The following is a 24,686-nucleotide window of genomic DNA, read 5'->3' on the forward strand; positions in this document are numbered from 1 at the left end:
AGAGAAATACTGTGGATTAGCTAGCCTATCATGGCATTTGGCACATGACCATGGGACCGGATTTGTGCTGTACCTGAAGACACTCTAGAATGGATGATATTACACTTGAGAGCATAATACAGTTTTGTTACTTTGGTGTTTTTGCAGCTTTGGACTGCCCTAGATTTCTGTTCCCAGAGCAAGACCTCATTCTCCAAGGAAGAGGAAGCTTTAGCAGCAGGCAGTGCTGAGAGGCAACATGCTCATTAGAGTCAGCAATTGCCCTGGAGACAGTGACAGTTACCAGTTTAGACCCAGGACTGGGATAGCCACACTCAGAGTATGGGTCTTCTTTCTGCACATGTGGGGTGTCCACAGTATTGAGAGGTCATAGATTGTCTTTCTAGCAACTGCTATTATGAGGCAACTGAGGCTACAAATGAATATTAATACTCATACAGTCTCAGAGTCCATGGAGCCTGAGTCCAATGTAGATTACATATATGATTATAATAAATTTATAGTAAGTATCTAATGATGGTAACCACAGATAGTAATAAGGACACCCAAAAGTATAGAGTGAACTCAGAAGACTTAAGGGAGGATTTAACAGAAAAGCCTATGGTTTATAATTTTCTTATAGGTAGAAAAAATATTTTACATATAGGAAAGGGGAGATATTCATTTCAAAAAGGTCAGAATATGTAAAAGCATGAAGAACTAGAGAACTGAGAGAATTTGAGTAATTCTCTCAAAAAAAGGCAAGAACGAATTAGTTAGGAATGCTTTTTGTTGCATATCACAGAAAACCCAGAGGAAATAGTTGCAATGAACAAAAGTTTATTTTTATCTCAAAAAAAAAAATAAGTTCACAATAAGTAATTGCTGGATATGTTTCAGGGTCAATAATGCCACTCCTTCATGACTGTAACATGACTGCTGCTGCTCCAAACATTGCACACATGCTTCAGGCAGGAGGAATAGAAAACAGAAAATGGTTATGCCTTACTTTTTTTTTCCTGGAAATACAAGAATTTGTCAGAATCTTATCAACATGATTTCAAGTAGATATAATCCTGATTGTGTCAAATGTCTCTTCTCATGGTACCATGCCCCCACTACCCGCCCCCCCCCCCAAAATCTGGGAAAATAAAGATTTATCTTCATCTACTGTTGTATTTATAATACCCCAAAGAATTGTTAGAAATAAAAAGATGGATCAACAGGAAGTGGTGAAAAATTATACATTGTTAGAGTATTCAGCCTATGTACATGTAGGAGAAATAAAAGTTAAAAAGTAAAGAAAAGGGTTACCTGGTTTGAAAGGCCTCTTGGGCCTATAAATTTTGGTCTTCTGGTCCTCAAGACAGAGAACCCACTAATTTTCTTTTAATATATATTCTGTAAACTCCCTTGTCAATCATCCCTAACACTGTACAGAACATCCTTTGGAAACTTAGGCAATGTTAGCCATTGCCATGAACTCCCTGCTTATCCGACTTCCCCTGAAACTCAGGGAACACAGAACATTCCTCCTTCTCCTCCCTAATCATGCTCCATACTGGGACTCTGGCACATTAAAGGTGAGTGAGTACAGCAGGAAGCAGCTGCTCCTGACGAGAACAGACCTTCCTCATATCCAGCATCTAGGAGCAGTACTGAGATGGGCAAGAGACTGGAGGAAGGAAATTTTATTCAGATCCTGACTGTCACAGATGAGCTTCCTGGCCTCACACAACTCATTCTCTAGGCTTCTGTCATGGAGGATAAGCTAAAATAATAGGGTTGAACTAGTGAAATTATAGAATCCATTCTAGTTCTATGATTATTTGTTGATTTACATCCTTCAGCTCCTCCAAGCATGCACACACACCCTGGCTGTATTTTTTAAAGATTGATAGGATGACATTTAATGGGGAAAAAATCAAGGCAAAAACCTTCCTTTATTAGAGACATGGATCTCTAAGTTAGCTAGATTTACAGTCTTTGTACAAGTAACATTGTAGCCATTAAGGAACCTATGAACTAATATCTCCCCACCACCATTTCCCAGTTTTGGAGTCCTACATTGGTCTAGCTTTAGTCTCTCTTATTTCACTATGAAAAGTTTTGCCATCAAGGCGGCTGGGTAATTCTCTTATTTCCTTCAGAACACATGACTGTTCATTAAGCTTGGAGCTACAGCCTTCATGCTTCTAGACAGTCACAAATATCTTTAAATGTCATTTATGCATGACTGTGTGTATAAGAAAGAGGAGGTTTTGGAATTGGGTTCAGGGAAATAATGACCTCGCTGTCATTTATCATCAATAAGCCCTTGAAGATAATCCACATAGGCACTGCTGGACAGAGATGCTCAGTCAGTGTGCTCCACTAGCTTCTAGGCTCTGCTTCTGATTGCTCTTCTTGGACCATTTTCTTTATTTAACTTTGGCGAATTACTAATGTTATAGACGATATTTGCTTCTGTTGTGGATGAGATCAAATCACTTGTCAAATAAGCTGATCTTGAAATTTGGGTGGAACGTCTCAACTCTGGGGACTGAAGACAACATGTTCACTGAAGAAGGAAATCTTCATTACTGTGAGTGTACAGCATTCTGTTGTTGCAGGAGAACTCTGACATTTTTCTAACTGGATTGCATCTGCACTTTTAAAAGACAGACAGTAGAGTATCACTGGAGATAATAGGATCTGAAACTCGAAAGCCTTCATATTTTATTAGAGCTATCTTGATCCCATTTCATTAAGTCACTGGAGTGTTATTTCACATTCCGGTGTCTGCATAACTGCATTGCCTTTGTTTCTCAGTTCTATTTAAAATTCCCTGCCACATCAATGCTAGTGAATGTCAGTGAAGATAACTATCAACATGTAATAACTTCCAACTACAGGAATGTGTAGCTTGAAAGCACTTGAATGATCAGGTCTCTTTGTAATAAGTGGGAGCCAGGGGAGGACAAATTAAGTCCAACCACTTGGTGTGGTTGTCAGATTTAATTTGAGATCTGACCATCCATGCATAGACATAGACATTTATCACAGATGGTCAAGGAATGGAAGTGTGTTCTAATGAACAATAAGTCTACATAAAGCAAATGAAAGACTGATTCCCACATCACAAAGAACCTCTAGATCAACCAATCTCAAAATTACAAAAGAACCTGGGAAAGGATGTAATGTGAATTTGCACCATGAAAATATATTACAATGACAACTTAATTTAGTAACTTGCTTTGAACTTTGTTCTAGTTGTCCATTGTTGCAAAGAAACAAATAAACAACAAAAAAAAAAACAAAAATAAAATAGCAAACTTGTTGACATTAAGCAAGAATTTATTATTATCTTTACTGGCTCTGTGAGTCTCACATAGCATTACAGCCAGATGTTAATTGACTTTTGAAGGTTTAACAGGGTCACGATCAAGATAACTTCTTCAATCACTGGTCTATCATCTGCCTGAGTTAAAACCACTTAGGGCTGTTCAAGCATCTTTTTTTCCATGCCATCACTTCACATGACTAGTTGGAGTATCCACAGAGCATAGTGGTCTGAGAAAATTGGTTTTCCCTAGAGCAGAATTGGTTTTACCCAGAGACAAAGTTAGAAACTACAAGAGTTCTTATGACATAAGATCAGGAGTCAGTCAGACAGTATTACCCCTCTCACAAATTATTTGTTACCAGCATATCACAATGTCAGCCTAGACTCAAGGGTCAGGAATTATATAAGGGCATGAATATTAGGAAGCGTGGTCAGTAGAGGTCCTTCTTCAGAGAACAGCTATAAAAACCTTGTTAATCTACGAGCTGAGGGATTTGCTGTTGCTTACTATGAATAGAGCACTCCTCTAAATAAGATGTTTCTTAACTTACAATGGGGTGATATCCTCATAAACCAAATGAAAATTGAAAATTTCTTAAGTTGAAAATGTGTTTGATACACCTGGTTGGTCCTACTGAGCATCACAGCTTTGCCTAGCCTATCTTTAAGATTAAGTGTTCCAAACACTTCCATGATCCTACTGTTGAACAAACTTATCTAATATGAAGACTATTTTATAATTAAGAGTGAAATATCTCATGTATACACATAATAGGCATTTTGCAGACATGATGGGATGCAAAATAATAAAAAAACTACTATATCTGAAAACTATAGCATTGCAGGACACTGCAAAGAATGGGTTATTTATGTTTGTGATCTCATGGTTGCCTGGGAGATGACAAGCAACACAAGAGAGTACTGTACCACATTTTGCTAGCTCTGGAAAAGATAAAAATTCAAAATACAATGCATAAGCTCATTTCCTACTAAATGTGCTTTGCTTTTCACCATCCCAAAGTTGAAAATTCAAGTCAAACCATCTTAAGTTAGGGACTATCTGTACTTTTGTATGCATTATCCATTTTAATATTGTAATAACCCAGTGAAAGATGAGGGTTTTTTTATTTGTTTGTTTGTTTTTAGGTAAACTAATTGTTTTATATATTTGGTGAATGACAGCTCTGTACCAGACTGTGGTGGATGGAATTCTACATGGCCCTTGAGGTCTCTGCCCCATGGTGTTCCTCCTCTAACTCTTGTTATGTGACAAAGGGATTTTGCATATTTAATTAAGTTTTCTAATTAGTTGACTTCAATACAAGGAGCTTATTCAGGTGAGACTATCCTTTAAAAGCAGGGATTTTTCTCCAGCTGGTAGCAGAAGAAAAAGTCAAAGAGATAAAAAGCATGTGAAGGAATCCACGAGCCACTGCTGACCTTGAAGATAAAGGGGTTGTGTGAAGGCTGTAGAGAGATTTTAGCAGAGGTGGGTAACAACAACCCAACAGCCAACGAGAAAACAAGGACTTCAATCCAGCAATCATAAGGAATTATGTTCTACCATAATTAAGGGAATTTTGATGCATCTTCATCCTCAGTTTCCAGGTCTGAACTTAACCAGACCAATCCTTAATTTGGGCCTTATGATCCCTAAGCAGAGAACCCAGTTGAGTCTGGCTGGACATCAAAATTGTAGAGCTATGAAATAAGTAGGCATTGTATTGTCACAAAATGTGGTAATTTGTTAGTCAGAAACCAAAAATCTAATTTGGTACCTATAGGGCTTTTGTGGGTATCACACTCTTGCTTGAACTTTGCCTGTTTGTTCTGCTATCCTAAAATACCACAGACTGGGTCATTGATAAACAATAGAGTTTATTTCCCACCATTCCAGAGGCTGGGAGTTCCAAGATGGAGGAATCAGCACATCTGTTTGTCTGGACATGGCTTCATCCTCTAGAGGGAAGAACACCATCCCCATATTGTACAAGGTGAAAGGGAAAGTCTCTTTTATTGGGGTCTTGATCCCATTCACAAGGTCTCATTCCTGATGACACTACACTGGAAATTTGGAAGAGATATAGGCAAACCAATTTCTAATTCCCCCCCACTCCTTTTCCAGTTTTTTTTTTCAATGAACTTTCTCTAGTAAATTCATTTCATTTCAAACTCCTTATCTTGGGATTTCACTTTGGAGAATTAACTGAGTTAACAGAGCTGGTCCTAGAAAGTGGACAGTGGGAGAGAATCCTGAGGTGGGGTCATTTACCAGCCTGATGGTAACAGGGATGCAATTACTGGTGGAAACTGTATTGTAACTTGTAATTCAATAGCGTCTTATATCTAACCTTCCTCTGAGGTGAATTGGGATGGGATTGGAGGTAATGAATTTATTTTCTTTTGCATTATCTCCAGCATTCAAGTAATATAGGGGAAGTAGTAACTTTTAGAATCATTGTGTGATTGATTGGGTTTTGTCAAATATCATTTATATACTAAAGAAAGGAAAGGATAAACTCAAGTCTTGTAGCCTCATGTTTGGCAACTGGGGTACATGGCATCCTAACTTTCTCTCCAAAAACCTTGTGCAGCTCCACCCCTATGTCCTTGCTGTTTGGAGACCACTTGGCCTCCCTCTCTGTTGGCTTAATTCTGCTCAATTCCTACAGCTTTCCTCAAAAGACACTCCATATTACTGGCATCTCTTAATCTGGAGAGTATCCAGTGCTACTTGAGCTTCCTTTACACATCTCCAGGCAGCACCCTCTCAGCGGCTGCTTGCAGGGTCTCAGGAGCTACAAGACTTCTTTTCTCAGGTGAATTTTTCTCTTGCTTTGATCTTGTTTCTTTTTTCTATCCCCCTATTTATCCCCTGTGGAATACAAATGTTTATTCTATGCCTTCATATTTTGGATATATATAATTTGCTTCAGACTTTTAGAGGGACTCATGCTGAGAGTTTGCCTTGAATCTCAGTGGAGACTTTGAACTTGAATGTTTGGGCAATCCTTGAATTATTGAGACTTGGAAATGGACTAAATGTATTTTTCACTGTGGGGTGGACATGAGCTTTTGAGGGTACAGGCAGAATATTATGGTTTAGATATGAGGTATCATCCAAAAACTCACTCGTGAGACAATGCGAGAAAGTTTCGAGATTAAATGATTGGTTTATGAGAGCTACATCCTGATCATTGCTGATAGGGATTAACTGGATGCTAACTCTAAGCAGGTGGGATATAGCTGGAGGAGGTGGGGTCACTAGTGGTGTGCCTTTGGGACTTATATTTTGTCCTTGTTGATCAGAGTTCTCTCTCCCTGATTCCTGGTAGCATGTGCCACATTCCTCTACCACATTGTTCCACCATGAAGTTCTGCCTCAACTAGGCCCTGGAGCAATGAACTTGGCTATCTATTTACTGAGCTTCTGAAATCATCCTCCTCTAATCCAGGGTAGCAGAAGTGTTGACCAAGTGTCAGAGAAGTCTAGAATAAATGGTGAAGGTGGGAGATGGTGTACATTACTTAGGCTACAGGACCAACTATGATGGAAGTCCTGCCATAGAGCACAATATAGTATAACTCACTAATACTTCCTTTTCATTTTTATTTTTCTAGGAATTTTATCAGACATCATCTTGAAGCAACAGTGTAATGGATTTAATGTGACAACTGAATGGATCTGACCATTGATATGGATGAATTGTAGCAGATCATGTTTCCCACACGTTTCTTATAATCATCCACAGATTTCCCCACTAACTCATATTTTACCAGTCCAAATCTGCATCTTTTAAACATAGAGCTGTCTTCAGGATGATGAGCATACCCTGTCTACACAAATGAGATGCAAAAAGCCTGAAAATGTATGTTCCTTCAGGAAAAGCCACTAAAAAATAATTAGTGACATAAAGGTACAAATTCTCAGCTCTCTCACAAAGTGATGAACTGAACTCTTGTGAAATATAGACTGCATAGATTATCCGGTTAGGATTGACCTAAGTTTACTATCTGTAGGACTTGATTACCATATTTATGCTTGATCTCCTTCTAGTTAAAGGACAACTTCCCTTGAATTCATGAATTCTTTTCTCTGCTACATCATTTAGAAGCAATTCTTCCTTCTCTTCTTCTCCACTGATATGGTTTGAATGTGTATGCCCCTACAAAATTCATATATTGGAATTTAAACCCCAAGATGATAATATTAGAAGATGGGACCTTTGGGAGGGGACTAGGTGAAACCCTCATTAATGGGAACAATGCTTTTATGAAAGAGCTGGGAGAAATCACTCGGGCCCTTTTGACCCTTCACCTTCTGCCAGGTGAAGATGCAATAACAAGATGACACCTTGGAAATAAAGATGAGCTTCACCAAATCTGCTGGTACCTTGATCTTGGACTTCTCACCCTCCAGAACTATGAGCAATAAATTTCCATTGTTTACAAATTACCTAGTATGTGGTATTTTGTTGTAGCACCAGGAATACATCAAGATCTCCTCTACACATACCCTTTCCCCGGCTTCTCCTTTACTACTTCTCCTCCTTCTTCCCCTTTCTCCTCTTTTTCCTCCTCTCCTTTTCCTCCTCCTCCTCTTCCCCTCTTCCTTCTCCTTCTCATTTTACTCTTCTTTTTCCTCCTCCTCGTCCTTCTCCTTCTTCTTTTCTAGCTTATTTATTTCAGAAAGCATGGTTCCTTTAAGAACTCAGTCATATCAACTAGTTAAGACTTTATTCTGAGCAATGCAAGATGCCACTGAAGAGCTTTGAGCAGAGAAAAATGACACAGAAAAATGACACTTTTCTGTATATTTCATGTAGAAAAGACTGTAAGACAGGAGTGGAATGACAGATGATAAGGGGGGAGACTTCAGGTAAAATATGTGTACACACTCACACACACACAGCCCTTCATGGTATGATATGTGTATGTGCCAGTCTCTCCTCCCTTATTGTATATATTTTTAAAAATTTCTATTGTCCATGGAAATTAACAACACTGTCTCCCTTACCACTTGAAGATACGGATTATGGTCACAAGGTCTGGAAAACCAAAAATAAACAAGGAAATTTTTTTCCCATCATTCTCACCCCCTATTTAGGAGTAAAGACCCATGTCTTAATTATTGTGCATGGATATAATTGTCCTCTCTACCTCTATCCTTCCCAATACTGAACTGGGTAGAACATTTTTTCTTACATTCATTGTCACATTTCTTGTCTTATCTTAGGCATTCTTTTTTTGCCATTTTTGTTAAAAAAAATAAAATCAGCTGTAAATTGATTTTATGAATGAACAAGTGAAGAAAATTTTAAACTAATTAACCAAAGTGGGAATATGAAGAGAATGTCAAACCTGAAACCTGGAAAGGCACCAGAACATTAGTGTGGGCTGTGAACAGGAACTGATCATTAGACCCAAGAAGATAGTGCCTGCAAATAATTAATGCAATTATAACAGGAAGAAGAGAATGTACAAATATATATATATATAGTATATAGTATTGAGCATTTGCTTTGGGAATCATTTTCCTGAGCATTTCCTTTTTCTATTTAGTTATACATACTATTAGGGTTCATTTTGACATAATTATACAAGCATGAAATAAAGTTTTCTCTGATTCAGTTCCTAGTAATTCCCCTTTCCCTCCCCTCCCTCCGTGTTCCCTTTCCTCTATTCTACTAATCTTTCTTCAATTTATCTATATATTTGCTTAAATTAGTGCCGTGTGTGTGTGTGTGTGTGTGTGTGTGTGTGTGTGTGTCTATGATTTACTGTGGTATATTCAAATACCTACATAGGAAATTTTGGTCAGATTCATTCCAGTGTTCTTCCTGTCCCTCCTCCTTTACCCTCAATCCCCTTCCTCTGCTCCATTAACCTCTTCCTACTCTTCCTGAGCATTTTCTATCCATTCCTTAAGTTAATCTTCACAGCAGCCCGATAGGTTTGCATTACTCTAACTTTTTACAGATACTAGCAGCAAGGAACACTTGGGAGAAGTAATGTGTGGACCCTTAATGAAAAGTATGCAAACAACAATTCAAAACTCCACTGGATTAGGTTGAAATTAGGAAGACACTGGTGTGGTTGCTGTGGGGAAATATTCTGGCTCATTTGGGATTTCTTATGAAAACTCTGGGGAGGCTGAATCAGCACATACAGGAAATCAATGGTTCCATATATAAAAAGTTGAAGGAGACAGAGAAGCAGCAGCTGGAGATCATGGTGCATGGAGATTCCAACTTAACACAAACATGAAAAATGGCCCTGGATTGCAAAAGACTTAATCTACTTACACATAACATATGATGACAGAGTACCATTCCTTTGTGAGACACTTACCTGTATTTCAATTCCTTTCATTTTCATGACATAACTCTCACAGAAAGATATTCTTCTCTTCCTTCCACTCTCCTCCTCCCTGGCTTCACTTCCCTTTCCAGTCCATCTCCTCCACTTCTTCTCCACCTCCATTTTTCTCCTTCCCCTCTCCCTTTAATGAAGAACAAAGCTAACAGTTGAACCCCAAGTTTCTGATTTCAAACCCACCATGTGCTGCCTCTATTATTTCTGTGTAAAATATGAATTTTCTTGAGACCTATGTGTTAAGTTAGGTTTTTGGCAGGTGTAGAATTAATTTTAATTTATGTGAGAATAAATTTTAAAAGGAAAATTTGACAGGTAAAATTTGAAGAGTTGAAATTGAGAAAAATCAACATAGTCCCCAAAGCAAAAATTATATATATATATATAAATTGACTTCTGCTTAACATGTGTTTGAAAAATCATCATTATTTATTATGTTCATCATCAGCCACTTAAGAGCTTGTATTACTGGGGCTGGAATTGCAGCTTAGTGGTAAAGTGCTTATTAGAGCATGCATTAGGCCCTCAGTTTGCTCCTTGGCACATCCCAAATTGATCAATCAATTGATCAGTCTTTTTAGGATTATTTACTAAATTCAGTATTTAGTTTTCCTATCTCATTAGTTCTTCGCTTGATTAAGTAGTATATATAATTATTATTTATTATATTATCTTTATATGAAACTTTCTAATCTTGTGTATTTAAATTCTCTGACTCCGGGCAGTGACTTTCTATTTTTCCCCTATTTTTTTCTTTCCCTTCATTATAGCAGATCTCTGTGTAGCAGTTGCTATGATCATAAACAACCTAATCAAAGCAATCAACATTTGCTACATACCTCCTACTTGTGAGGGCCTGTGCCACATTAGGACTGTAAATGAAGTAACATGATGTACATGTGTATCCATACAGTATCCACTAGTTACATGTGGTTAATTAAATGTAAATTATTTAAAATAAAATGTTCAGTCCTTTTTCATTGGCCACATAATTCCATTGGTTGTGGTATTGAACAGGACAGGTCATAAAATAGATAAATCATTGTCCATTGTGCTCACAGAAAGTTCTAGAATTAGTTCATAACTTATGCTAGCAATTTATGACTGTATTCTGTGCTGTTTGAATTCACTACTTCTTTCTTCCATTAGATTTTTAGTTCCATCTGCAATACTTGCTGGATGGTAGCTACTCTATAAACAAACATGAATAAGGAGGTGGGGGAAGTCTTAGAATTTGCTCTGCAAAGAGATAAACAATTCAAATATGTCCAATTTAAATTTGTCATGTTTATTTTTTAATTAGTGCTCATCCAGCAAAATTTGTACTCATTTGTATTTAGGAAACCTAAAAAAAAATTTGGTGAACTAGAATAAAAAGAGTAATGGTTAAATATTTTCTATCTGACATAATCACATATAACAGATTGAATTGTCTCTCTTTGTTTATCTGTTCCATACTTAACTATTGAATATTCTCAGGATTACTTAACCTTTTAAATGTGTTTTATGTAAATGATCTCATTTAAAAAAATACATTTGGGTCAATTCCAGACTTAAATCTTGTACTTTTAGTTTTTGTTTATACCATAGTTAATACATGATGATGATTTTTTTACAGCTTACCTGAAAATCATTAATTTCATAAATGATATTAGTCAAGATTCTTATTGTTAAGTGACAAATGCCAATCTGAATCAATTTAACAAGACAGAATAACTTAAGGAATACAAGAAATTAGTGAATATCCAACACATAGGAAACACTGGGGTATAGTGAAGTCTGGCAAACACCTTGATACAGGGTTTGAAGGACCATAGGACTCTATGTATGGATTGAGCTTCCATTTGCTTATTGACATCATCTTATCAACATATAATGTTATATAGATTTCTTCTGTATGGTGGAACACATGAATTTTAACTGTTTCTGTGTGTTTCATGTTAAGATTTCAAATCCTAGAGTTGTACTTTCTTAGATTAATTTGGTGCAATCCTGTTCCCAAGCTTCCTGGATCATTGAACTCAGCCAGGAATCAGAAAATAATTTTTTTTAACCAGTTTTGGTCCGATTCTCACAATTGGATCAACATGGCTGGGAGATGTACTCATGGCCAGTATTGAGGAAGTTATGAAAAGATAAAGGAAATTCTAGAAGGAAACAAAAACAATACACATCCAGGACAATAATATAAAAGAGTTCCCATTTCTTCTCAAATTTTCATTGGTGACTCAGAAACATTTTCCATATGGTTCCGAGTAATCCTTGGGTCTCAACACTCAGATTGCTGCAGACAGCTCTATCAGGCACTCTCTCCTGTTTTTTTGTTATCTTTTCTAACAAAAGGAGCAGTGTTAGTATTCACAACAGCACGATACAATGAAATCATCTGTTTACCAAGCACCAAAGGCAGTGTTAGATATTATTTAACCCTTATTGTGGTTAGAAAGAAAATAATAACAATTGTTCTCTCTTTTTTCATTGCTAAGATCATAATTGAGCATTTAGCAGAAGTTCCATTCCTGAGTTTCTTTCTTTAATAGGCAGTGACCTTTAACAAATAACCACTAATATAATTAATATTTTCTTTCTCAATCTTGCACTCTCCACCCATTGTCTACATTCTGTCTTTCAAATTATATTGGGTCATACAGAGGACACATGCTAGATGTTTGGATTCCAGAATTACAAGCTTCACAGCCAATGTGTATTTGCATAAAAGCAGACTTCTTTTTCAGACATTAGACACACAGAGCAGCCTTCAGTCTGCCAACTTTATTACTGTTCATTTCACCATCCTACAGCAGCTCTTCCTAAAACAGTACCATTAATCTCTGCAATATAAGGTACTCGTCCATAATCACTCACAGAAGAAATAAGATACTGTCTTGTTCTATGGAATACATCAATGATATGGTATTGTTTTTTTTTTTAAACAACATATTGCAACTTTATTACATTTTTCTATTTTATGTTTGGACTCTAGCGAGGTCTTAGTAACCTATAATGATGGTCCTTTAACATCTTTGAGACATCACCATACATAATGTAAAATCCAATTAGGTGACATAACACCATCAACAAAGAGCAACTGTGAATGTTGCAGCTGGCCACTTAATGCTTTTATAATAATTCAACCATGAAATGTAAAAAATTTAGTATTATAAAGAAATGTAAAGGTTTTCAGTTTTATTTTTATTTATTTTTTTTTTTGCTGCTGCTATGCAATTGCATTATTTAAAAAAAAAAGTTTGCCAGGTCGGGCCTAATTAAAGACAGATAACAAGTACGATGCTGCAGGCAACTCTGTCTTTAGTATGCAATAGTAATGCTTTTAAAAATTATTTTCTCTTTTGGGCTCTTCCACACATGCCCTCCTCAACATGTTTCATTATTTAATCATCCAGTGTCCTAACTACAAGCCCTGGGTGCTCTGCAGGTAAGAAGGGTATTTAGATTTTGTTTAGTGCAGGGGTGGTTGGTAGATAGTCAGTCAATGAACAAAGTGAGGGGAAAAAAGAGAACATTCCAAAATTATATTTAGTAGAATGTTCTTCACGACACCTATTAGGATGTAAACAGAATCTGGTGTGAAGGAGTTCATTCTGATGATTAAAGGGAGTTTCTTGATACCTCCCCCTAAAAGATTTTCCTAAAAGTCTATGGGACTACTGAGGAGGAAGCCCTTTCATCCTTTCCAGATGGTCCCCTCTGGAAGGTTATTTCACAACACTGGCTCTGGGGTCAGCAGCCATTTTGGCATGGACAGTTTCAGCAGCACACTTTGAACTTGCCAAGTCTCAAGTCTGACGTCTGAAGAGTGTTGCAGTCCACAGCCACTTCACTGAGGGTCAGTGGCATCCAGAGGCTCCCATCAAGGTTCTACCCTTTGATAACAGCAATTGGTCTCAGTTTAATGGCCTTCTTGCTGATTCCAGCATCATGGCAGGTATTTACCACATCTGTAACATTCTTATAGGACTCAGGAGCCTCTTCCATAACCAGTTTGGGTGAGGCAACACGGATCGCAATTCCCATATCTGCCAATTTGTCTAAAACATCCTGGAAATCTAAATTACGCCGAGATTTTGCTCGGGACAATGCACGGCCCGCTCCATGACAGGTTGTTCCAAAGGTCTCAGTCATGCCTTGTTCAGTGCCAGTAAGAACATAACTACAAGTTTCCATGGTGCCACCAATAAGTACTGGCTGTCCAGTGAGTTGGTAATCAACAGCAATGAGGGGGTGGTGAGGAGGAAAAGCACGGGTGGATCCCTTCCTGTGCACCAACAGTGTCCGTTCCTTTCCATCCACCACATGCTGCTCTACTTTGGCAATATTGTGAGAAACATCATAGATCACATGCAGGTCCAAGTCGTCAGGGGTTGTGTTGAAGACCTTGGCAAAAGCCTGACGCGTTAAGAAGGTCATAGATGAGCGGTTGACCCAGGCATAGTTCCCAGCTGCTGCCATTCCCTTTAGGTAGTCCTGACCCTCTGCAGAAGCAATTCGAGCACAAGCCAACTGACGGTCATTGACTATGATCTTGTCTCTCTTCATGGCCTTTTCCATAGCTACCAGTGCATCTGTGGCTACTTGGTGGCCCAAGCCTCTGCTTCCACTGTGGATCATTACACACACTTGTCCCTTATGGTCGATGCCCATTTTCTTAGCAGCATACTCATTGAAAATCTCATCCACAACCTGGATTTCTGCATAGTGGTTGCCTGCTCCTAGGGTCCCCAACTGAGGAAGGCCTCTTTTCTTGGCCCTTGCAGAGACCTTGTTGGGGTCAGCTTGCAGCATCCTTCCATACTCCTCACAGTGCTCCTTGTCTTCAGCCCAGGCATAGCCTTCCCTTAGAGACCAGTCCACGCCCATCTCCAAGGCCTCCTCCAAGTCTTGGCATTCATTGGGATCACACCTTTTGATCCCACCCCAACAGGAATGTGGTCAAACATAGCTTGGGCAAGTTGCTCTTTCACAGGCTGGACATCACTCTCATCCAAATTGGTTCTCAGCAAGCGCACACCACAGTTGATGTCAAATCCGACACCACCTTGGGATACCACCGCTTCAGGATCATTCATATCAAAGGCAGCCATATTCCCAATAGCAAACCCATAGCCTGAATGGACATCAGGAAGCCCAATAGATCGATGAACAATTCCAGGCAAGGCTGCCACGTTGCCAATCTGTTTCATGGCTGGCAAGAATCCACCAACACCACCACCTCGACAGGCATTCCTTAATTCCTCAAACATTAATTTCTCCAGAGCATCATTCACATAGAAAACTCCTTCAACCTGCATGTTGGGCACGAAGCCCTTCTTGATTCTCCAGCAGTTTTTATTGATCTTTTCCAAGAACTGTAACTCATCGTTGTAAGTACGACTCATGGCTGCAACAACGGTGGCAGACGCTCCGCGTCCGGCTCTGAGGAGAAGCTGCCGCGCTGTCGGGTTCCGCGGAGCCCATGATATGGTATTGTTAAGCATTTTATGATTCAGGAAAAAAAAAACATGATAAAACTGAATGAATATTTGAACGAAATAGCTTGAAGACAAAAGTGGAAAGCAGAAAAATAATATAGATCTTTTATTTTGGTTGGGTGTGCTATGCCAGCAATACTGTCAAAATATCTGTGTGCCCATGTGGCAGAAAAATGAAAATGCTTTGATAGGTAGAGACTATCCCATATATTTTACAACAGACAGCCACAACATAACCCTGTATATGATATGTTCACATTTCAAGCCCCATTCTGTGACTGACTGAACCAGCTAATGGGTTACTCCATATTCGAAGATTTACACTAAGCTTTTTCTTTCCAATTTTCCTTGGACTGCAGGAGTTACTGATGCTGATTGAACACTGCGGCTCAATAAACAACTTTGCTATCTCAAAAAATACACCCTCTTTGCCAGCAAGATGTTTGGAGTGATTCCAAGAAAAAGACAAAAAAAAAGAAAAGTCTGGTCAATGGAGAGAAGGAACCACATTGAAAGGTTTGCAGTCCTATTTTCACTCTGGTCATAAATCATTATCCACTCTGGCATTGATTAATTGGTCTTTCTCGAATTCTCCAGAATTCTTATGAAAATCTGGGCTAAAGCACTATTACACTATTAGCAGAAGACAGAAAGGGATACATTTTCTAAATGTTGTCTGGAGATAACAGTGTGTAGACAAAAATGTGCCACATTGAAAGTAGCTCTTTGGTTATTTACATTTTTAGAGTGATTTAGTTTCTTTTGTCAAAGTCTTCATTTACCCCCTTTCTTATCTCAGGTCTACAACCAAGCCAGAGAGGGTGAGGGTGACATGCTCTACATAGTCCACCTGTCACTTGTGATACCAGGGCATCCTGGCCCCATTGAAAGTTTCTATGTTATGATGTCTAATTCTTCAGGGTTTATTGCTAATGATCCAGTTTTCCATTGGTAATTGAAGCTAGTATCTTAAACAGATTAAAAATGGGTTAAAACATCTGTCTGAATGTCACATTTGGTCAGGCTTCTGGAGATGAGGCTCCGAATTCGAACAACAGTTTCACTTTGAGAATTAATAAGCTTTTAATTTGAGGCCTAATGTCTACTGATTCCCGTTTTCTGTTCACTGACTGCTATCTTGCCTTCCTTTACTCCTCAATGACTGCAGTTTTTTTATTTTGCTTATGTGTTTCTTTTGAAGAAAGTTTGTAATTACACTTTACAGTTTGTTAGTTACAATTTTAAGTGATACATACTATTTATTAAAGAATAGCTATGCTATAAATTTATCAAAGTATACAATCATACAAAAGGAAATAAACCAACAGGTCACATTCAAAAGCTCAAATACAGACCCATGTATATACAGACACTATGTACATGACAGCTGCTTTTGTGTATGAATGGTTTTACAGAGAGCATTTAGAATATTGGCTACCCATTACAGATAATAATGAATCCAGATTCCTATTTTAAAAACATGAGAAGGTTATATTTCAGGCAGATAAAAAATGAGTGAGTAAGGCACAGTGGTAAATGCCTGTAATCCCAGAGTCTCAGGAGGCTGAGGCAGGAGGATCGCTAGATCAAAGCCAGCCTCAGCAACTTAGCAAGGTCATAAGCAACACAGTGAGACCTGCTCTCCAAATAAAATACAAAATAGGGCTGCAAATGTGGGTCAGTGGTCAAATACCCCTGAGTTCAATCCCCAGTACCCTCCTGAAAAAAACCCCAAACCAAACAACAACAACAACAAAATCACATTTAAATTTTTTTTGTACATGAATAGAAAGGAAAATGATGTCAGAGCTATGAATTGATTGCTTGGAAAGATAAAACACACACACACACACACACACACACACACACACACACACATAAAAGCTACTATTTATTAAACAAATACACTAATAAACTAATCCTTTTAAACAACTTGGGGACATGAACAAAACATTTGATTTGGGGAACTAACAAGAAGTAGTAGGCAATTTGGGATCAGTATTTGCTCCAATGAGTGTAATTATTGTGTAAATTGTGGCTCTTGACAAAAATCTCTGATTCCTGTTGAGATGTTGTTAATGCCCCAGGAAGAAGCCTGCCTTCTCCAGTGTGATTGCTTACAAAGACACAGCTGTTTCCTTCCTCCTTTTTCCCACAGGAGATGGTCAAATTGCCAGTGTTTCATTTTCAAGTGCCATTGTTCACATAGAGCTTTAGGAAAAGGCTCCTGCTTTTTTATTGTTAATCCAATCCTAAGTGATGATCTTTATTTTAATCCTGTAACATTTTATAACAAATTTATTAGGCACTGACATTAGCCACTAAGGCACAAATAGCTCTGTCACTTTTTTTTTTAACTTAACCAGTAATTTAGTAATTTATGCAGCCTCAGAATTACTTTATTGGTATGTGAAATCTGTTTTCATGAAGAATTTATGGGAAAAATATAAATCAAGACCTGTTTCTTCAATACCTTTCTAACATCATTCCATTAGTTATGATTCTGACCAAAAAGCAATGTGATAACGTTTATGACTTGATAGGATACTTTAACATCATAATTTATATTGCATATATACAATGCTCAAGAAGGAAAGTACAATTGTTCTATATTCTGAGGAAAGAAGTTAAATTTATTCATTAAAGAAATTGAAGAATAGGTTAAAGATGTTAATGATAACTGAATGCGAGCTCATGCTGGGACCTTATATGAATTAGGTTTGGCAGTCTCAACAAACACTAGGCAAGCCCTAGTTATATTCCCAGCCCAATTTTTAACTTGTAATATAATATTGAAATAGTTTTAGTAGGAGTTATCTGATATTGAACACACTTATTTTTTAATACTTTGTTGCCATTCATATATAAGGATTTCTCTTATACATTTAAAAAATAACATCATATTTTTAAATATTTAAAAAATAACATCTCTATTACTGATTAATTTAATTCTTGGTAAATGGTTACTTGCATAAGAAAGGGTTGCATATTACTGAAAATATTACTCCTTTTTCTTAAGTTGAATATTAGCCTTATGTGTCTTCCCCCCCAACACCCAGGCTGCTTCCATTTGCCTATTTCATCTTTTAGTAGAATCATTACCCATTGGTAATTGTTTTTAAATCACACTGTTAGGATATTTAAATTTATTGATTGCACCAATCTACCATCATTCAAAATTAATCAAGCAAATTTAAATCTTTATATTCTCTATTCCACTTTCATTTCTATGATAATATTAGCATCTTTGTACTCACTGCCAGTGAAAGTTCGTTTAATGGTAACCCTTCATTTTCACTTCTGAGCATCTATATTTATAAATTTCTGAGTATTCTGATTTTTGTAGTTTCTAGTTAGCTATATTTAAAATTCTACTGGGACTTAGTTCTATTATTATCTTACTGAGATAAGTCTTTTTCCCTTAAATTTCATGTTATTCATTATTAATTTTAGCAAAACTCCACTTTATGTAGAACCTAGTGATAATCAAGCAATAGTCTTAAAAAATAATAATTATTTTTTTGTGGGAGGTAGTAGATATGAACTGGGGGTGGGGAAAGATAATGAGTCTATTTTTATGCTTTAGTTTTAGCCTAATGATTTCAAGTGTTCACAGCACAAAATTGTGGAAATGCTGAGGAACATGATGCACTCATACCTGTTGAGAAAGTGCAGAGTACTGATCTCAATTAAGTTCTTGAAACATAATTCAATGATTTAATAACTCACTTTTCTCATCACCTTCACAGAGTTCCTGGGATTTGCATGATTCTTTCCCAAGAGTTAAATTGGTTAAAAAAATATGCAGCAAGATATGGCATAAAATACCTTTGGGGTCACTAAAGAGTCTAATGGCAGAATAGGTACTACAGATCCTGGAAGAGTATTAATCCCATGAGGTGTCCCAGGACAAAGGGTTTTATGTCACAGAAGATGTATAAATAAGTCAGGCAGTGATGAAAACTCTACATATATTCAAACCTCGAGCTTCCAGTTCTTTAGCCTCTTCTTAGTTTTTAAAATAACTTTTAATACCCCACATACTATTTTTGAGAAAGAATAAAACAAGGGTAATTTGATGGGAGTTTGAGATACAAATGATGCTAACACAGAATTTACTGTATGAAATGTATTTGAAAACTTTGGTTTTTGGGTCTTTCCCATTAACATAAAAACATTACTCAAAACAATACTTTCTTAAAAATCAGGGCAAGATTTAATAAAAGATATTAATCTATTTCTCAAGACAAGAATTATTTCCTTTTAAAGCACTCTGAATATTTAATTCTAAGCACCGTGTCTCAGTGCTTGCTTGCAAAAAGAATAAAAACAAGAACTATATTTGACAGAAACAAATTATTGAAAAATGGGTCTAGAAAAAGAATGTCTGAAAATTGTTTTAAATAAATGTGTGCTATAAATTCTGTATCTGTCCAGGTATTATCATTATTTTTTTTTGGAAAGAGTACTATGGTACTATGGTCTAAGGGCAGTTATAGTGACCTGCTGTCTTCCATGGGAGAGAGAGAATTTATTTTCACAAATTAAAGATTCTAAATAATATTTTTATATAAATGCTTTTCTGCACTATTAAAATATATATTTTTCCTTAGCTAATATCTACAGTAATCAAGATAAAATAGTGCGTTTTTTAAAATAACCTTTGTGATAATTTTGTATTTTTGCCATGTGTAGGTGTTTCTACAATACAACAAAATTCAATAAAGCAATGTTTGCTTTGTAATTGGTCTGTTTTTCATCATATTGATAACAGGTAGGTTTCATCTTTAACCCCCACATAGTATGTATCACCACTATATTATATTAAGGCAACATTATTTGTAATTACTCTAAGAGCATTTTATGATGCATCTATGTTAAATAGATCTCTAAAATGTATTGTCCATTTACCATGTGTTTTTAAAGCTATTTTTAAATGAATAAATGTATCTTTTCTTTTTTACCATTTGCTTTTTACAGTTACTGAGATAATTATTTTTAAAAACTCAGAAACTACTTTTGGAGAATTATATCCTACAGTTATAGTTTACCATGAAGAATGATGAAGTATTTATGAAGTACAATAAGATAGAATATTATTCTTTTGTACCCGTCTGTCCCAGAGGTAATTGTTCAATATCCAACATCTCAAACAATTATAATTAACGATTCTAAAGCAATTAAGAACTATGTACTTGCTTGTAATTCTCATATTTACTTACACTTAAAATAATTCATTAAAGTAATTCTGTTGAGAAATGTTTGTGGTAATTTTAACTATCTAAAGGTCATTATGGTGTGGTGGAGGCTTCAGATATGGAAAACAGTGCTGATAGAATGAGCTGTGAAATTCCAACTACAGGTCATGGTCTCAATCATTGTATTTTAATGACTTTTATAGGTCAATGCCAATTCCTAGCTGTCACTTTTCAACCCGTACCTGAATTAGAAGACAAGATTATTCATTTTGCTACAAAATATTAATGTGAAGACCTAAAAGTGACAAAATAGTCTATTTTTTGGTTTTTCTACAAGCAAGTTTGTTTTACATTAAATGGCTTTTTTACAAATTTGAAATGTGAATATATTTTATTTTTTCCCAGTGAGTACACAATACACAATTGTTTGACAATACTATTAACCAATTTTATGCCAATTTCTTTGCCAATCTAACATCAAATGAAACACATTAAGATTTTTGGATGCTGTTTGGTGACTTAAAAAAACTACAGTTTTTTAAAAAAATGCATCTATAAAACAAAGTATAAAAAGTCTACCCACGGCCACAGAATCCCTTATCTTGCAACACTTTTAAAGTCACAATAAATGATTTTAAAATCATGGAATTAAAAAGAATTAGTAAATTGCATGTCATTTAAATAAATGCATGGTGCTTCATTTGATTTACACATTATAAAGAAGGAAAATAAAAGTAACTTCACCTCTAAGATAATGTGGAAAGACATGTAGCTTTACACCAATTCTTGTCATGTAACTCTATAAACACAATATACAGAAGCAGATGAAAAAACTAACATTAGTGAATACTATGGTTCTGCATATCTTTAATACTGACACACAATTGCTTTCCAGTGGAGATAATCCCCTGTTTGGAGCTCATTGGCATCATTATTGTTTTATTGTCAATGGACAGTTACATATTTTTATTGAGTAGAAATTAGGAAGTGTTCCACCAAAGCACATACAAACTTTCAACTCAAATTCAATTGAAAATATATTTAAATACCCAGAGCATTAAACCATGACATAGAACACCATTAAATCTGCTATTGAAAGCAAGTAAACTTGTAATGGTTTTACTTCCCTTTGGTTGTATGATAACTTAACATGCTGGTCCTTGTTTTCTTATATTCTCTCTTGAATTGGATGCAAATCCTCTGAAGGGATCAATTATTTTCATGCCCCTGTACTATCCTAACTTTTTAAAAAATGGCATGGAAAAGATTTAGAGGAGGGTGGGTTGACTCCCTGGCATACACTGGCATACCTGAGTTTGGGCACTGACATGGTTATTTTCTCTAAAGAGACTTTACCCGTTATAAATGAAGCAGTACTTGTGTCTGTCTTGACTTCACAGCAGTGAAGCCTGTAAGTGCAAAGTAAGTTACATTCTCTCCCACCCACTTTTCCTTCTGATGGTTTATGTAGGCTCTGGTTAGCAGAGTTAGTTCAGTGAATTCCTAATCGCATTCATTCAATCAGCTACACAATAAAAATCTACGAAGTTTCTCTTAGATTTGTGTTATTCTGTTGACATTCTGGCTTGTACTGACTGGTAGCTTTATACGTGTATCATGTTGATGAAGATTTCTGATTTTTAAGAGTGTTCCTGAATTTATATAGCCATAGCATGTTATTTTGCTCTATAAAAGGATGACCATATTGGGTGGAAGATTTTTTGGACAAATTTATTTAAAACTAAGTTTAATGGGCAACATGGATTATTCTAAAAGAACATTCCAAGTAACCACAGGGTTTGTATTGCATTACCTAACTGTTAATTTTTTGTGTACTCAAGACAATCAGGAAGGTATGATGCTATGTTCCAATTATTCTACATGTCATCTACATAAAGACATATTTTTTTAAGTCTTGGTTTATTAATTGCCTACAAATGCCAGTTACCAGGAGTCAAGAATCTGTATAATCTATGTGATAAAATTTTAGACTAAATTCAGTGATTGAGGAGCAAAAAGATGAAATACAAATGAATATAACTTCTTAGATATTTGTTTTGAAATAAAGGAGGTGAATTAAGGAACTTCACAAATAAAAAATAAATTCCTCACATCTTAGAGTTGTGAATTATTATGTATTCATTTTTTTGCAAAAGCTTTTTCTCCTCTCCCAGTCTCTTTATCCCAGAGAAATCAAACTGCATGAAAATCCAGGCACTGATGGTAGAAAGCTGATAAAGTGTTTAATAAGTGTGTCTCAGAATTCCTTTTCTCTTCAGTGAAGAAATGAACTACACACGACACCGAGAAGATGTTGGGGTCCATAAATAACATCACATTCTAGGCTTGCCTGTGCTGATGCAGTCTCAGGGAATTCAAAAGATGGAGCCATTGAACTATGTCATCCCTTTGCTATGACAACAGGACATGAACCGGTGACTGAGCCAATAATGCAGAGTATGAGACCTATTAAAGGGTCTCCTACTTGAAAACTGATCCTGATTGTTACATCGAATAGTTTTGAAGTACTGAATATATCGTAGGAAAAACATAAGAAAATATAGTCAGAGCTAGAATTTAAGATTGCGTAGGTAGCACATGGGAAAATGTCACAAGTGGGAATTTCAGGAAGGTTATCTTCTACTTGACTGATTGACTATACATGTACAGTAGCTAACATATATTTCAAAGTCACATTTATTTTGAGCATACGTAGCTGATGTTCAACTTCTTGTTCTCAAAGTCGTGAAAACAAATGAGGGAGGACACTGTTATTAGTGTCCACTTACAAGGTTTGATTTTATTTAAAAAGTGTATAAACATGCATTTTTTTTCTCCTTTTTAATTTTTTCTTTTCAATTTACTCATTCAAAATGGGTCAAACAGATTTTAGTTGGTAGCCAATTTCCGAGAATGTACCATCAAATATTTATTCCAATAAACTTATGGATGGTGAACTGAACATACTCTGAGCACTGCTTTTTAAGCACTTGCAATTTGGCTCTACCTTTGGTGAAATCAACTTTATATCTTAGTTAAATGAAACACAAAGTTGTATATAGACTGCATTTTTTCAATCATGAATTTAAGTGATTCAGTTTTATCCTCTAGTGTGTACTGTACATGTATTAGAAAGACAAAACAAGATATTGCAATAGATTTCATGTTTGGAAGCAGCTTGAGCATGTCCTAATAATAAATTGCTTCTTTACTTGCTAGATAGTCGCGAGTTCATTTTGTTTGTTTCCTTGGGGAACTTCATGTTATATTCTGACTTAATGAGTTGGAGAGATTAATTATGGTAATTCAGAAAATGCTGTTTTAAAAAGCTATAATATAAATACAGCTCTTGTGAAACACCTTAATTTCCTTTTGCTTGTCGCCATTCTCAGATGGGTCAATTACAATGACAAGTAAAGTTGATTCTAAATAAAACTTTAATTATCTTTTTTTTAAAGCAAGTTTAGTACATCTTTGCTATCTGCATATTTTAATGCATATTCAGCCTAAAGACTTAAAATTCCTTCTTTTGACCCCTTGCTTTTGTCAATAGCAAAATCCATCTTTCTTCTCTTAAAAACAGACTCGTTTTCTGATGTTCAGACTTTGCCAACACCATTGTTCCTTTGCATCTTCCTATTTCTACACCCCAGCTGAAAACCATCTAACAGAATGAGTTACACCAGCATTATCCAACCTAGCTCACAGTACAGAAACCCCCTTCACATTCAATCTTTTCTTCATGTCATGAGGAGTAAAGATTTGTGCTTATCACCAAATAAAATTGCAGTGCAAAATTTAAACATAAAAGTTACACAATTAAGAAAGCAACAAGGCCTTTAATATTGTGTTGTGTTACACTTGTGTTACGTGTTGTATGTCAGTATGTCTGTATGTTCATATATCATGCAGTGATATAACAATTGGCAGATGAGGAGTGCTCATGAAAAATTTTAAAAATGGATCCAAATTTCTTTGACTCACATGATTCAAATGGTTCAATTTAAATTGGGTAAACAGATAAAAGTAAAGATGTCTTTAAAATTAAGCTTATAAGTTTTTCTAGGTGTTCAAAAATAAAACCTAAAAATGTTGATGTCTATAAAATAATCTGATTAAATTCAAAATTTACAAGTATTGTTTCAAAATGTGAACAGAAGGAGGTTAACAGATAAAAAAGAAACTAGAAAGTTCTAGGTATGGATTTCATAGAGGAAAAATGTGTTTCTGGATAAGAGTCTATATGATGGTAATTTTAGGCTTAAAAAAAGACATGTTGGAGATATAATTAAATCATTTGTGTTCTATAACTGGGCTTGT

The 24,686-nt window shown here is 36.1% G+C and overlaps 1 pseudogene; it reads right to left on the minus strand.

The window, feature by feature from the left end:
• Positions 1 to 13,243: 13,243 nt before the first annotated feature.
• LOC143386197 (RNA-splicing ligase RtcB homolog pseudogene) lies at positions 13,244 to 15,131 on the minus strand (annotated as a pseudogene).
• Between the last annotated feature and the right edge of the window lie 9,555 nt (positions 15,132 to 24,686).

Source organism: Callospermophilus lateralis, unplaced genomic scaffold, assembly GCF_048772815.1.
Source record: "Callospermophilus lateralis isolate mCalLat2 unplaced genomic scaffold, mCalLat2.hap1 Scaffold_831, whole genome shotgun sequence".
NCBI classification, from domain to species: domain Eukaryota; kingdom Metazoa; phylum Chordata; class Mammalia; order Rodentia; family Sciuridae; genus Callospermophilus; species Callospermophilus lateralis.